General features: G+C 49.0%; 1 protein-coding gene across 1 annotated transcript in view; it reads right to left on the reverse strand.

Annotated features, from left to right (window-relative positions):
- Nucleotides 1-13,983, reverse strand: part of LOC143840978 (cation channel sperm-associated auxiliary subunit epsilon-like) — a 156,619-nt gene that overhangs the window by 124,184 nt on the left and 18,452 nt on the right. The window contains exon 4 of the mRNA XM_077344486.1: nucleotides 10,783-10,856. The gene's annotated coding sequence lies outside the window, so the exon portion shown is untranslated. The remainder of the gene's footprint in view (nucleotides 1-10,782; nucleotides 10,857-13,983) is intronic.

Raw genomic sequence — 13,983 nt, forward strand, 5'->3', positions numbered from 1 at the left:
AGGCGGCGGCGATGGGCCGCCGGGGAAAGCAGGCTGGATGCGGCGGTGATGGGGAGCCGGCTGGAGAGGCGGCGAGTGGGAAGCGGGGGGGGGGGGAAGGTCGCTGGCGGTGGTGAGCTGCGAGGGGCGTTTGTGGGGGGGAGGGCGGGGAGTAATGGAGGCTCTTCCAATGCCCCCAATCACGGCACCGGCGTCGATCGCGTCGCCGCTGCTGCCGGCAACCGCAGCTCAGCTGGGTTGGGCGTCGGTGGGCTGCTGTGTTGTGCGACTTGCTGGCGTTATTTTTGTGGCGGCGGCCTGACGCGGCGAGAGGCACTTCGCGTCAGGCCGCCAGGCAGGGAGCCCCCGGCAGCCGCACTCCGTGCGACTGCCGGGGGCTCCCTCGGGCGGCAGCCTGATGCGGCGAGAGGCGCTTTGCGCCTCTCGCTGCATCAGGCCGGGAGCAACTGCGAGCCGCGCTCCGCACAGCTCGCAGTTGCTGGGAATCAGAGGGACCAATCGGCAGGCGCTTTGCGCCTGCCAATTGGTCCCTCCGATTGTCTGTCATGAGGAAGGGTCCAATCCGGACCCTTCCTCATTCCGGACACATCCCGCCCCAGAACGCCTTACTCTTTTATTTAGTCCGTGGCGCCCGTGGCGCCACGGGCGGTGTACAGATGTTCATTGTCATTCATGGGCCCAGCGGCTGCAACAGGCCAAATCGGACTACTATCGGCTGTACCTGCAGCTCCCTTTATCAGCATCAAGGGGGCTGGAGGATCGCCATTGGAGGAAAAGCAGTCTGAGTATTCCTCCTGATGCACCATGAATCCAAATTATGACACCTTTGACGCTGAGGGAAACACTGAATCACGTTGCCTGAAAATGGCAGATGCGAATGAATGTATCCTGAGGGTTCTTGAAAGCCTAATTTTTCCATAACTCCTAGGTGTCTATCCAATTAGATAGTTTTAGAATAGGATAGGATGAAGGTAGATAAGAACATAAGTATTTAAGTAGATAGAATCTAGATCAAGAAAGGCGAGGTACGAGACATTACTGACTTCAATACGTCACTTGGCAGCGTCAACGTCGGAGATTAAAACAGACTGTTGCTTTCGTTAGGACTCTGTAGGACCTCTACTGGATATTTGCAAAATTGCCTAAGACTAACAAAATCCCAAGCCTAAAACATGTCTATGCTAAAAAAAATTGCTCATCTAATAGAGAAACAAACTCAAGATCTGAAAGCATTTACAGATGGCTTGCTTAAAAATATGCTCAAGGAGATCAAAGGTGACAAGGAAGAAGTCTCTAACAGGAATGATGAATCAATAGCAGTGGCTGATGATAGCTCTAAACAAGATGGAAAATTACCAGCAGAAGAGAAATTTGAAACTATGGAGATGGAAAAGGGGATGTTGGAGCTTTGCAGCCTAGATAAGGACACCCTTCCTAAAAAGACATACAGCCACTCCAAAGGAACAGTACACAAGAAGCAATCAAAAGATATATGGATCTGCTGTGAAAGTAATCAATTGAAAGGAGCTTCTTGGAAAAAAAACTGTACTGATATTGGAGTCCAGGAGGTACAACTGCTTCAAGATTCACCGATGTATACTCCGAGGGAAAGACTACAACTGCACTTTCTAAGCCAAAGGCCAACTGGACAGAACATAAGTCAATGGGAACAACAAGATGCAACAAGCCTCGATATGAGACCCCCTTAAGAAGTCTGGGGAACGGATATGAGAAACAGTGGTTGAAATTCTTTTCCTCCTTTTCCTTTTTTCTGTAGCCACATAGGCAATATAATTAGTTAAGAAGTTAATCTGGGGTCTAAGATCTTCTAAGTAAGCTGAATCTGTATTGTTAAATCTAGCTTCGTAGTGTCTCCCAGCCCAAAATTAAAGCTTAATTAAAAGGAGACACCTAATGGAATAGGTTTAAGAATAACAGATGAAGATTATACTTTACTGTTCATTGTAAGTCTATACTACCATGTAAGTGTGGGGCCTTAGATTTCCTATGTTAGCTGAATTTGAATTATTTAACATATCTCTGTAGTGACTCTCAGCTTAAACTTAAAGCATAATTAAAAGGAGGCACCTAATTGAGGAGGTGTAAATGTAACTAACGAAGACTTTATTTTACTATTATTTTACTATTTTTGTATTAACAGCTTATATTTATATAACTTATACTTATTTAACAACTCATATATTTTTCCTCTGTACAACTAAGTAACTAATGAAGACTCTATTTTACTATTTTTTGTATTAATAACTTACACTTATATAACTTAACAACCTTAACAACCTATATATATATATATATTTTCTTTCCGTACAACTAAGTAGGCTTTCTTTTTCTTTTTTTCTTTTCCCTAGTGGAAATGTGGATGGTTCTAAGACTGCGTTAAGTATAAATTGTTTATGACTGCTAAAATTGTTAAAAACTATGTAAACAAATGTTGAAATGATGATAACAAAGTAGGCTTCTCTTTTAAAATGTGGTGAAAACGTGAAAAAGTTTATAAGCTTTGGGTAAAAGTCCATAATATTGTAGCCATGTGGAGTCTTATATTCTTAAATGAAGAGAAGAGGCTTTTCAAGAACAATGGGGCCCTTATCTGATGTACCCAAGAAAATAAGTTAAAAGGGGATTGAAATGGGGTATCAAATATATCAAACGAAGAGCATAATCTTTTTCTTTCTGTATCAATAATGTAGATTACTTGCACTGTAGTATCTTTAATCTTGGAAAATAAAATAAAAAACTTTGAATAAAAAAAAAAAAAGAAAGGCAAGGTAAGTCAGACCCGCTACACCCTGAAGAGGCAGGAGCAGGGTGCCTCCCACCACACAAAAGACAGGAAATCAGATTTTCATCCTGTCTCCCTGATTAAGTGGCAGGCAGCAGCAGCCAAGATGCCCTCCTGACTCACAGGGAGAACCCACAACACTAAAAATCAGTGGGTTCACATTTTAATCTTCCAGGTTATTCCATTGATGAACTAAGAGGGGCAGTACTCAAACAAATGAGTTTCAGAGGGACATTACAATGGTAAGAATGCTGAACTTGAGGTCATTCAGAAGTTTAGAACAATAGACCATCCAAAGCTGAAAAGGGACATAGGATCTTATCTCCCTACAAATACTCCCCTACTGTAATCCATCTGATTACATTTTGCATTGTACCTCTATATCTTAACTTCCTTCTTTGAAACAACCATCCCACCTTCCGTCTGGAATGTAAGGACTTATCTTGATTCCAACTTGTATGTGACAGATGAGCTTTGACTCTTGAAAATCCCTGAAAATCTTGTTGGCATATACGGTGCTACACTGCTGAAACTGTCTAATCGTAGCATTATACTTTATTATTCAGAATACACTGACATTTTCAGTTTCATGAATGCAACGGACTTGGTCCCGAGTATATGTAGAATAATATAATATAATATAATATAATATAATATAATATAATATAATATAATATAATATAATCTTTAAACCGCCCGTGGCGCCACGGGCGTCACAGACTATATAATTCGGTAAGGGGGGTAGAGGTGGGATTAGTCCGTGATGAGGAAGGGTCCGGATTGGACCCTTCCTCACGACAGACAATCGGAGGGACCAATCGGCAGGCGCGAAGCGCCTGCCGATTGGTCCTTCCGATTCCCAGTTCCTCCCGGCCTGACGCGCCGAGAGGCGCGAAGCGCCTCTCACCGCGTCAGGCCGCCGACCCAGGGAGCCCCCGATTCCCAGCTCCAGGAACTGCGAGCCGCGCACAGCGCGGCTCGCAGTTCCTCCCGGCCTGACGCGGCGAGAGGCTGGATCCTCGGGAGCGCTCTGCGACCCAGCTCCCGAACTCCCGAACGGCTCCCGGCTCCCGAACGAAACAAGCTCGCCGCCGCCGGCCAGCCCGCCGCCGACCAGCCCACCGCCGCCGCCGCCCAGCCTAGCGAGCAACAGAATGGCTGCACCCGCGAGCCGCTGGCGTTCAACTATGGCGACGTTTGGTCGGCGTCTGAGCCTCCCCCTCCGCGGTCCATCACATTTCAGCGGTTCCAGTGCCGTGGACCGCAGTCCCCGCCCGCGATCCCTCCCCGAAGCACCGCAATTCGAAAGCTTACGGCTCCACGTTCTGGCCCCGTCCAACGCCGAACGCTCAGGAGCCGGGGAACGTTCTGGGACCGCCCCTGCGAGGCCCGCCCAGCCCTGCCCCACCCCTGACCTTGCCACTCTGTTTACTTGTGTTTGGATGGCAATTCGGCCTTGCAAGGGGCAGCGCTGGGTGTCCCCCCCCCCCGCCCTCACTCCCCCAGCCTCCTGCCATGTTACCTACAGTGACTTTCTCCTTTGAGAAAAGCTAGCCCGTTCATAAGTAAGACCTTCCTCCCGGGACGCTTCTGTCCCCGGAGACACTAGTGGCTGGATCCTCGGGAGCGCTCTGCGACCCGGCTCCCGAACTGGAGTGTGCTCAGAATGGAGTGGGGCCGAAGGCTTCAGGCGGCCTCGGCTTTCTGCCCCATAAACTTTGCGCGTGTTCTTTGAAGCACTTACATTTTCCCCCGTGATGAGAAACAGATCAAGGGAAATTCGATTGCTTACAAGACCTTTTAAGAGTTATCTCTGAAAAGAGAAACAAACCGATTTCTCCCCAGCCTCCACTTCAATCGGATTATCTAATATTCGGCTGCTGCCAGCTTCGGGTAGGCTGCGCCGCCGCCGAGGGGGGGGGGCAGGACAACCCGCCTCCGCCTCACGCGGTGCCCCACAACCCCCCTAGAGTCCACCCCCTCGCCCCGTGCCCTTCGACAGCCGCCCCCTCACCCTCCAAACCCCTTCTAGCACCCGCTGCATTCCAAGAGCAGCGGGCTTATTTACTAGTATAATATAATATAACTAGGGGCAAAGACCGTTGTCTCCAAGAATACAATGGGCGCTAGACCTTGGCAGTGGGAAGAGGAAGGGGAGGAGTTGTCCAGTCTGTAAGGGCATGGGCTTGTCATGTGTGTTGTGTGGGAGGTTGTGGTGGCATGGTGGCAAATGAGGCCATGGGTGTGGAGATATGGGTGTCAAGAATCTGTGGTGTGGAATGTTTGTTGATTGTGGGAGAGGACTGACCTTTGGGAATTGTGGCATAGTGGTTACAGAAGAGCTTTCCAGAGCCATGTCCTCAGATATGTGAAGGGAAAATCAGACTGGAGACTCAGGGGAAGATTACATGGCAACCAATTCCCCCCAGTTCTGCGTCATCTCCCTTCTTGTGTGAATTAGGCCACATTCACCGAAATGCCCCTCTGCCCTAATACACATAGGGTAGTCACAGTACACAGGTGTCCACCCTGTTCCTTCTGTCTCCCATATTTTCACTGTTGGTAAAATGTTATGTGCCCACATGCTTCTTTCATGGTTGCTCCTTAGAAGAACAGATTTTTGTACCCTATTGCTTACTACCCAAAGGTGTCTCAAAGCAGTTTACAAACACCTTTTCCATTTGTCTCTCCACAATAGTCAACCTGTGAGGTATGTAGGGTTGTGAGAGATCTGAGAGAACTGGGAATGGGCCGCAGTGACCCAGCAGGCCTCAGGTGTCTCAAAGCATTTTCCAATCGTCTTCCCCTTCTCTCCCCATAGCAGACTCCCCATGAGGGAGGTGGGGCAGCGAGCCTCACAGGGAAGCTGGCAACCCTAAGAGGAAGACTGTCTGTGCACAGCAGTCTTGACCTTAGTAAGGTTTTTAATACTGTTTTTTTATTTGCCAGGCCAAGGTTATTTGCCAGTTACTATTTCAGTTACGATGTGTCTCCAGACATTTACTTGTTCTCTATTTAGTTTCAGGCTGTAAATATTTATTTAGATCTTCCTGCACTTTCCAGACTCACAGGACCGATGCTGGTCTGCCTGTCTGCTCCCCAGAATACAAACAGTTGCTGATAAGGGCTGGCCATAACCCATAGGCCAGGAGGGACACCCCTGCACCACTCCCTACCAACTGCAGGCAAAAACGGCTCCTTTGAAGGCTGGACTCTGAGGCATTGTACGATTTTGAAGTCCCACCTCCAGACCTCCAGGAATATTTCCAACCCAGGTAGCCAACCTACAGGTGTGGCCTGGAGATCTCCTGGAATTACAGCTCACCTGCAGAGTATAAAGATCAGCTCCCCAGGCAGAAAGGGCTACTTGGACAGAGTTGTGGTAGAGAAGAAACATTTAAGGTTTCCCACATAGGTTGTTGTTGAATTGAAAGACTTGAGGCCTACTGCACAGGGTTGTTGTGCAGATGAAACAGGAGACAAAAGAGCCAGCTTCCTCTGCAGAATAACGCTGTGCAGTGGCCTCAAATCTGCAGAGAGTTGCAAAGAAGTAAGACACATGGCTTGGCTGTGTCTAACCCCCGGCCAGAGCAGTATTTTAAGGGAGAAGGGGCTTTTCTGTGGCCTCCCTGTCAGGCAACTGTTTGGCAGAAGGGGAAAGCCCCCCCCCTCAAAAGGAACGCCCTGAGGCTCCCCTGCGTTGCTCTTGGAAAGGCTTCCTTCCCTCAGTCAGGGACTGTCAGAGGCTCCTTCGCAGCCTCCTGCCAGCTCTGTCAGGGTTCTGAGTCAATTTGCAGTTGGACATGACAGTTAGGCCAGCCTTGGGGCAAAAAGGGCTGGCACAGCCTGTCCAAGCCTCTGTTCTCATCCCCCTTGGCAGCCCTACTGACCTCCTCTCCCTGCGGTGGTCAGGAGCAGACTGGCAGCCAGACTTGGCTGGGTGAATGGAATTTTGGTCTGTCCTGGTGAGGGGCCAATAGGAAGGCACTTTGCGCGCCTCCCCATTGGCTGCTTGGCCCTGGATGGACACTCGGACAGGGCCCGCCCTAACTCCTCCCCAGGTGGCCTTACTCTTTTATTTAATAGGACCCTGTCCTATTTAAATATATAATATAATATAATATAATATAATATAATATAATATAATATAATATAATATAATATAATATAATATAATATAATATAATATAATATAATATAATATAATATAATATAATATAATATAATATAATATAATATAATATAATCTGTACACAGCCCGTGGCGCCACGGGCGCCACGGACTGTATAAAGGAGTAAGGGGTAGTGGGGAGGAGTTAGGGCGGGACCGGTCCGGGATAAAAACTCGGAGGGGCCAATCAGGAGCCGCGAAGCGGCTCCTGATTGGCTCCTCCGAGTGTCCATCCCGCCCGAAGCAGGCAATGGGGAGCCGCGCGAAGCGCGGCTCCCCATTCCCTGCTTCACCCGCACAGCGACAGGTAAGCGCTTCGGGGGCCGTTCGCCGCTGGGGGAGGGTCGGGGTGGTGGGAGCCGGCCTTCTCTCGGCGTCCGGAGCGCCCTCGCGGTAGCGAGGGCGCTCCGGAGGCCGAGAGAACGCCGTTCGCCGCTGGGGGAGGGTCGGGGTGGTGGGAGCCGGCCTTCTCTCGGCGTCCGGAGCGCCCTCGCGGTAGCGAGGGCGCTCCGGAGGCCCAGAGAACGCCGTTCGCCGCTGTGGGAGGGTCGGGGTGGTGGGAGCCGGCCTTCTCTGGGCGTCCGGAGCGCCCTCGCGGTAGCGAGGGCGCTCCGGAGGCCCAGAGAACGCCGTTCGCCGCTGGGGGAGGGTCGGGGTGGTGGGAGCCGGCCTTCTCTGGGCGTCCGGAGCGCCCTCGCGGTAGCGAGGGCGCTCCGGAGGCCCAGAGAACGCCGTTCGCCGCTGGGGGAGGGTCGGGGTGGTGGGAGCCGGCCTTCTGTCGGCCCCGGCTGCGGCCTCGCCCGGCGAGCCCGCTCCCGGGGCCGACAGGACGCCGTGGGAGCCTTTGGGGAGGGTGGGGGGGCGGGAGCCTCCCTTCCCAGCCCCCCTTTTCGCTCCGGCTTCTGCCGGGGCTGAGCTCTCCCTCGCACCCGCGACGGAGATCTCCGCCCCGACAGAAGCCTCCTTTCCCAGCCCCCCTTTTCCCTCCGGCTTCTGCCGGGGCTGAGCTCTCCCTCGCACCCGCGAGGGAGATCTCCGCCCCGACAGAAGCCCCCTTTCCCAGCCCCCCTTTTCCCTCCGGCTTCTGCCGGGGCTGAGCTCTCCCTCGCACCCGCGAGGGAGATCTCCGCCCCGACAGAAGCCCCCTTTCCCAGCCCCCCTTTTCCCTCCGGCTTCTGCCGGGGCTGAGCTCTCCCTCGCACCCGCGAGGGAGATCTCCGCCCCGACAGAAGCCCCCTTTCCCAGCCCCCCTTTTCCCTCCGGCTTCTGCCGGGGCTGAGCTCTCCCTCGCACCCGCGAGGGAGATCTCCGCCCTGACAGAAGCCTCCTTTCCCAGCCCCCCTTTTCCCTCCGGCTTCTGCGGGGGACGGGCTCTCCCCCCCAGCCCATCTAGCGCCCATTTTATTTAAATTTAAAATGGGCTTGAAATCTAGTATAATATAATATAATATAATATATGTATAATATTACACTACCGACAATGTCAGTGTCTTAAAAATTATAAGAAACCCAAGATACCTTTTATAACTGTATATAAGGACTGCAGTCTGGATTTTTAGACAGTTAGGTGGATAGGTAAACAAATCACAGAATCATAGAGTTGGAAGATTCTTTAGGGAATTGGTTAGAGAACCGCACTCAAAGAGTTGTTGTCAATGGTGTTTCATCAGACTGGAGGGAAGTGAGTAGCAGGGTACCTCAGGGCTCGGGGCTCGGCCCGGTACTTTTTAACATATTTATTAATGATCTAGATGAGGGGGTGGAGGGACTACACATCAGGTTTGCAGATGACACCAAATTGGGAGGACTGGCAAATACTTCGGAAGATAGAGACAGAGTTCAACGAGATCTGAACACAATGGTAAAATGGGCAAATGAGAACAAGATGAAATTTAATAAAGGTAAGTGTAAAGTTATGCATCTGGGTCAGAAAAATGAAAAGCATGCCTACTGGATGGGGGATACGCTTCTAGGTAACACTGTGTGTGAACGAGACCTTGGGGTACTTGTGGATTGTAAACTAAACATGAGCAGGCAGTGTGATGCAGCGGTAAAAAAGGCGAATGCTATTTTGGGCTGTATCAACAGGGGCATCACATCAAAATCACAAGATGTCATAGTCCCATTGTATACGGCACTGGTCAGACCACACCTGGAGTAGTGTGTGCAGTTCTGGAGGCCTCACTTCAAGAAGGACGTAGATAAAATTGAAAGGGTACAGAGGAGAGTGATGAAGATGATCTGGGGCCAAGGGACCAAGCCCTATGAAGATAGGCTGAGGGACTTGGGAATGTTCAGCCTGGAGAAAAGGTGGTTGAGAGGGGACATGATAGCCCTCTTTAAGTATTTGAAAGGCTGTCACTTGGAGGAGGGCAGGATGCTGTTTCCGTTGGCTGCAGAGGAGAGGACACACAGTAATGGGTTTAAATTACAAGTACAACGATATAGGCTAGATATCAGGAAAAAGTTTTTCACAGTCAGAGTAGTTCGGCAGTGGAATAGGCTGCCTAAGGAGGTGGTGAGCTCCCCCTCACTGGCATTCAAGCAAAGTTTGGATACGCACTTTTCTTGGATGCTTTAGGATGCTGTGGGCTGATCCTGCGTTGAGCAGGGGGTTGGACTAGATGGCCTGTATGGACCCTTCCATGATTCTATGACATAAAGTATTAATGCAAATGTCTCTTTAATACAAGATACATTCATAACTTTTGTTAATACATTTGTAGTCCCAATTTCATGTATATGCCAAATAGTAAAATTGTATACGCTCATTAAAAATGATGCATTTTTTGTTTTTGCTGGTAGCAGTAAAATAAGTTTCATGTGGATCAGAAAGTCAATACTGAATATATTTCAATTTCCCCAAAAATTTCATTATTTTTTCTAAAAAAAAAAAAGTTGTTTATTCCAACTCCAAATGTTCCCCCCACCCTAAGTTCCAGGAATGTTACCTCAAATAAAATGTCTGGCCCCTCTCAGGCTCCAGCTTGGGGGCCTGACTGGATTCTGACTCACCCTCACCGCTGCCCAGCCACACTACCGTCACATACCTGGCCGGCTGAGCTGCCAAAACACCATGGCTGCGTGTTGGAGACTGCCTACAACTACCATGGCTCAGAGCGGGGTCCAGAGTCCCCCCCCCCGAAAGCCCAGGACCTGCCAGCCCAGACCAGCATCCAACTTACGTACCACCTGGTACGTGTGCTGCACTGCCACCTGCCATCTCCAGCCAGTGGCTGATCACAGCAGTCTCCATGGTGGGGACTCACTGTGTCCCTGCTTTGGCACAATGCTGAAGATCAGTTGGTCAGGCTATATCCCCCTCACTGTGTCTGTGCCATCAAGCAGCTGGGGAGGGTCTGGGAGCGCAGCCAGAGAGGGGTGCGACTGAAACGCACATGCAGGACCCCAAGGAGATGAGTGGGAGCTGATGTAAACTTGGGGCGGGACAATACACAGGAGAGTGATGAGATGCAGGGAGGGATAAAGAAGGATGAGGGAAAACACTAGGGGTTGGAAGAAGAAGGAAGGGGTGGAGAGCTGATGACCTATTGGGGAGAGAGCAGAGGAGTGACAAGAGTGGAGGAAGAACAGAGGGGAGTCTACCCTCACCTGTTGGGGGAGGCACAAGAGGGAGCCCTAGCTACCAGGCATGGGAGGGGCACCCACAAGTATTAGAGAATAATGACTGTGAATACTGTAGCCATATATAACATTCAGTTGCAAGATACATATCCACCTCAAAGAAGGTACTACCATCTTCATAAGAATATTCTTTATCTATGTGAACATACTTTTGCTGTCTTTACCTTTTATCCGCAATGCTACAAAATACAGGAACATTCCATTCCACAAATGCAGTTCCTTCATACTCTAAATATATCTAGGCAAAAAAAAAAATCGTAAATTTATTAATGTGTAGAAGGGCCTAGTAATTATATTTAACATGTAACAAAAATGTTTTGCATTAGGAAAACCACACTGAAAAAATCTCATTGCATTCAAACTAATTTGAAAGCAAAAGCGGGTAGAAGAAGACGAGTTGGTTCTTATATGCCACTGTTCTCTACCCAAAGTTAAGCTGACCATCCATCCCACTTTTGGCGGGGCAGTCCCGCATTTGGGGCATTTGCCCCATGTTCTGCGGTGTTCGCATATTTTTAAAAACATTTTTAAATTTAAAAAAAATTACATTTTTTTTTGCCCCCGCGGTAGGCAGCCCACTAGACAGCCCGGGCTCAGGAGGCCTCCGTGCAGGCACCTGGCCTCAGGAGGCCCCCACGCAGGCCCCCGGGCTCCGGGGCGAGGCTTCCCAGCCAGCTCTGCTGCTGCCTTTTCCTCTGGGCCTCCAGGCCTCCTCCAGAACCAGGCTTTTGAGTCTTCCCTTGACCCGGGCCGCCTCCATCCTAAGGCCAGTCAGGGAGGGAGGGGAGAGGGAGGGAGGAGGGAGGGCCTGCCGCCGCTGCCCTTCAAAGGGTCGGGGGGAGGAAGGGAGGGCCTGCCTGCCACCACCGTGGAGCATCCCGCCTTGCAGGGCCAGATATCTGGTCACCTTACCCAAAGGGGTTTCAAAGTGGCTTACAATCACCTTCCCTTTCCTTTCCCACAACAGACACCTGTGAGGTGGGTGAGGCTGAGAGCTCCCTGATATCACTGCTTGGTCAGATCAGTGCATGGCGAGCCCAAGGTCACCCAGCTGGCTGCATGTGGGGGAGTGCAGAATCAAACCCAGCATGCCAGTTTAGAAGTCCACACTCCTAACCACTACACTAAACTGGTGGCCCTTCCAGTTAGAAAATAAATTGGTCTCAGATAGTCCAGTGACTGGAACACAAAAGTAGGAAACAAAGCAGAATCAAATATTAGGGTAAGATTTGGGCAAGGAACATGAAACAAAGAAAGAGAGGCTGTGTTCATTGTGAACAAATATTTTGGCAGCTAATCAGATGACAGCATACATGGACATGATTGTATCACCAATACTAAAATCAAATAGATTACATAATCTTAAACAGAAAAAGGAGAAGCTATTTCGGCTGAAACAAGATCAAAAGCTGATTGTGGTGTAAATCATGAATTTTTACGACCGAAAATTAGAATATTTATTTGTTTATTTTCCCATTTATATTCTGCCAATCACAACAATGTGGCCCATGGAGGATAACAATAATAAACCCTACATTAGAACCCCCTAAAACAATTATAAAATCCCTCTAAAACCAATCCTCCCCAGCAGTGAAAAACTCTCACCTCCCTCCCAGTAAACAGACCCTATGATAAAAACACAGTGCTATTACAAGAGGTCTCTAAAATCAGAGTCTAGTAGCACCTTTAAGACCAACAAAGATTTATTCAAGGTGTGAGCTTTTGAGTGCAAGCACTGTTCCTCAGACTATGAACTACCATCATGACAGTGGGAATATAAAGCAAAAATTAATTCTGTTAAATTAGTAAGCTGTGTTACACATCCAAATACAGCTAGATTATGATTCTTTGCCAAAACAGCCACTCAGTCCCCTCGAATTCTGTTGTAGTTCACAAAAACATAAGTCTCTGTGTAAGCTTAGATACCTCAAGATAAATACATGTGGCCTCCATACAGAGGTTGTGAGGGTTAATGTGACAGGAAACTTTTTTGAATTATTGCTAGAATCCTGTCCCTTTTGTCTCTAAATCTCTGTGTTATCTACATAAAGAAGAAAATACAGAGACGAACGGGTTTTTATAGATGAAATAATGAGCCAATTAAAGCATATGTTACAACCGGGTGCATCAAGGAGGAAGAGGAAGAAGCAGCAGCCTGCCCACAAGCTGAGTCTTGCACAGAGGGACAGCCAGATATGAGAGACAAGAATGTTTGTCTCTGCTCTCCCTGATGACCTGGCTGGCTATCAAGGAGCTCAGATCTCACCTGCACTGGCCTCAACCAAAGACCTGGCAGAAGACATCGTCTTGTAGGCTCTGTGGAACTGAGAAAGCTCCATCAAGGCCCTCAGCTCTCCTAGGAGCTCATTCTACCAGGTCGAGGCCAGGACCAAAAAGGCCCTCGCCTTGGTTGAGGCCACGAGAACCTCTCTTGGACCAAGGACCTCCAACAAATTCATACCCTCAGAGTGTAGCTCCCTGTGGCAGGCATAAGGAAATAGGCGGTCCCGCAGACAAGAGGTGCCCAAACCACAGATGGCCCTGAAGATCATGGAATATGTCATGTACTGTGGTAAATGACACTAAAATAGGCAAGCTCAGAGTTTGGGCAAAAAAAAAAAACCCTCAGTAGTTTATTTCAGAAGAGAATGAACCCGACTACTGTGATGATGAAGATGAAAAAACAATAGGGATCAAAAAGCAATTATAAAGGCAACCCTTGTTTCAGACTGGATGGTCCTTAGAATTAAAGGATAATACACTTTAAAGCTAGCACCTATATGTGGGAAGAAAATAGCCAAAAATCTGAAGATGTGATATAAGGCCATCTAGCTCAGAGCATGGGAACAAAAAGACATGGGGATGAGACGTGCAATTCTCTACAGGGAGTTCTGGGACTCTGGAAGGGCTGTGGCATACTTGATATTTTGCTCCCCCAGGGCCCCTCTCCTCTTCAAGTTGGGCCAGGACCTGGTATTACCAGGAATATATCTATCTCCTGAATTTATGATGGGGGAATTAGCAATTGAGGGGTGGAAAGGAAAAGAACTTGGCCAATAACAGGAAACAGGGAGGAGGGAAGTAGGCTGGAAAGGAAAGTGAAAAAAGGAAAAATCAATCTTGCACAACAATAAAAGAGAGGAAGGAGGGAGAGGGGGACAAAAAAAAAATCTGCCCAACAACAAAAGGGAGGAGGGGAGGAAAGGAGAGGAAAATACCTCTGCCCAATTACCCACCCAAAATAATCAATTTCCATCAATTGAGCGATCCATCCCAAACCAACCCCAATTAATTTTCTCCAATGAATAGACCCATCCCAAATTCACCCCCCAAACAATTAATTCCTACCAACCAATCGATCCATC

The sequence above is a fragment of the Paroedura picta genome, chromosome 1 (assembly GCF_049243985.1).
Source record: "Paroedura picta isolate Pp20150507F chromosome 1, Ppicta_v3.0, whole genome shotgun sequence".
In the NCBI taxonomy this organism is placed as follows: domain Eukaryota; kingdom Metazoa; phylum Chordata; class Lepidosauria; order Squamata; family Gekkonidae; genus Paroedura; species Paroedura picta.